Genomic DNA, 2,859 nt, shown 5'->3' with positions numbered 1-2,859 from the left:
ATCTGACTGTTGTAGCGATGATGCTAATCTGTGTATGATGGAAAAGATTATTAGCCCTGAAGTGAAGAAATGGAGTAGAAATGATCCGGTGTCTCTCTTTAAAACAGACAGAAGCAGGAAACAGAGGAGTGTGTTTGCGTGGCGTCGTCCTCCTCCTGCTGAAATGTCCCAGCTGGTGAGGTTACTGCGTCTCGAAGGAAAGAAATCAATAGCAATAATTTTCTAAGGTTTGTGCACTACACACACACACACACACACACACACACGCTCCATTTTCTCTTCCTTTCTTCACATTTCGGTTTATACCGCACTGAAGCATGGCTGTGATCAAACAGATAATATTTTGTGTAACAATGTGCATGATATTTTATTCTTAAATATGTGTGTGTGTGTGTGTGTGTGTAAACACTATAAATTCACTTCACGTGCTGTAAGACGGTAAAGACGGTGCTTGTTTGCGTTTTAACAAATCCACCATTTTCCCCTGCACAAACACCACGTATCCCATAATCCTCTGGGTGTGTTAATTGATTCCTATTTAACGCAGAAGGAGGAGTCACATTGTTGGTTCGGGATTAGTTAATCAATCAGTCAGGTGTGTGTGTGTGTGTGTGTGTGTGTGTGTGAGAGAGAGAGTCTGTGTGTGTTTTCTTGGCTGGCGTAAGCATGCCTTCAGCACCACTCTCACTCTCTCTCTCTTTCACTCTCTCTCTCTCTCTCTCTCACACACACACACACATGCTTTCTTTACTCATCATCTCTCACTCTTTCTCTCCGTTTATGTCTCTCGCCCATCCTCATTCTCTCTATTCCTCTTCCACTCACACTGATTAAACCTCCTCTCCTCTCAGCAGCATCATAACCCAGTAATAACACACACATAAACACCCCAACGGCCACCATGTGTGTGTGTGTGTGTGTGTGTGTGTGTGTGTGTGCTCAGCTCTCAAACAATTAAACAAAATTTCAGTTTCTATTCAAATACAATTATGTAACTTAACCCCTTCATGCACAGTGTCTTAAGAATCAGGCAGTTTTTAGTAAAATATAAACTATAAATCTCCTCTAAATCCCTCGAGATCTTTACTGTAATTTATTTCGAAGCATTATCCTAATTTCTCTCACTCTCTCTTTGTCATTCTCATATCTTTAGTATTTTTTACAAACTTTCTATACAAAATCCTAAATTAAATTTAAATTTTTGCCTCCAAATTTTCAGCGTCATCATGTAATAATGTATCATGTCAAAAATATTGCTATATCATGTCTAAGAAAACTGCTATTTTCTGTAATTGTAGTCATCAACATTTAATATTTTACACCTGAACATTAACGATGTTTTGTTTATAAATAAATCAGTGTGGCTCTCATGTTTAGTTTTGAGTTCACTCCATGTGCTTTTCCTTCACAGTAAATCAGTCTGTTATCTAATGTGTGCACCTGTTCTGAGTTCAACCTTCGATTAGTTTGCATTAATCGCTCATGTCCCTTTGTCTCAAAGTCTCATTCATTGTTCTTCGTTTCTTGAGTTACTTCCTGGTTTTAACCCTCTCCGGTTTCTGAGTTTTGATAATGGATTATCCTAACCTGCCTGGAATATTGACCATGATTGATGATGGATTTTCCCCAATAAATACCATTCTGACCTAACGCTCTTGTGTCCTGCCTCTAACCGCACATCACATCTGTCCTTTTTTTCAGTCTAATGATATTCTTACGTATTTAAGTGATATTTAGAAAAAGTCTAAATTCATATCATGTGCAATTTTCGATAATAGAAAACCAAGTAAAGAATCTGGGTATGTTTTTAAATCATTTAAAATGCATGAATGAGTTAAAGGTGCACTACATTACACCAGGCTCTTAAAGGTACAAAGCCGTAGTCATCAGTGTACACCCCAGTGACACCACCTGTACTTTTAAAGCTGCATTATAGGACCTTATTATTATTATTATTATTATTTTCTTGTAATACTGCGTAATCATTGGAGTAAACATGTGTAGTGGTGTTTATCTGATTATAGTGCAGGCACATCGTGTCAGAATTACTGTAATTATGACTTCTATTACACAGCGTCACCTGGTTTGAACCTCAGAATTTTCTCTAGCGTGGGCAGATGTGGGATGGGAAATCTGCTGATGTGTTGCCATAGAAACGACGAGTTTCCACATCCAGGAAGATGAACAGCGCCGAGTCGAATCTCTTTCGGTGTTACACAATGACGTGAACACACTGTTATTTACAAATATATGGACGAATCTGAGACATGAATTCTAGCTGATGATAGTGTTACCATAGAAACGACTTTTACTGTATTACGCCATGACGTGAACACACTGTTATTTACAAATCTATGGATGAATCTGGGACGGGAATTCTACCTGACGATAGACCGTTGCCATAGTTACGACTTTTACAGTATTATGTCATGATGTGAACGTACTGGTGTTTAAAAATATATATAGTCGAATTTGGAACAGGAATTCTATCACATGTGTGTTGCCATAGAAACAACTTTTACAGTATTACACCATGACGTGAACACATTGTCACACTGATGATAGTGCGTTGCCATAGAAACGGCTAGTTTCCACATCCGAGGAGATATAAACAGCTCCCCGTTGTGATTTCATATACATAGCGATTCAGACATGACGTGACATGAACGCAGTATAATTCCTGAACGTTCTGGACTCTGGGATGTTGGTTTAGATGTAAATGGCATTAATTTACTTTACTGCTTGTAATTAACACTAATGAATTCACGTAGAAGTGAAAACGTCACTCCGTGTCATTCGAGTGACTGATGAGCAGATTTGAGCTTGACCCTGCATATGGCACTGTGGTCACTATGGCGT

This window comes from Pangasianodon hypophthalmus, chromosome 6, assembly GCF_027358585.1.
Source record: "Pangasianodon hypophthalmus isolate fPanHyp1 chromosome 6, fPanHyp1.pri, whole genome shotgun sequence".
In the NCBI taxonomy this organism is placed as follows: domain Eukaryota; kingdom Metazoa; phylum Chordata; class Actinopteri; order Siluriformes; family Pangasiidae; genus Pangasianodon; species Pangasianodon hypophthalmus.
Note: the sequence above shows the minus strand (reverse complement) of the source record.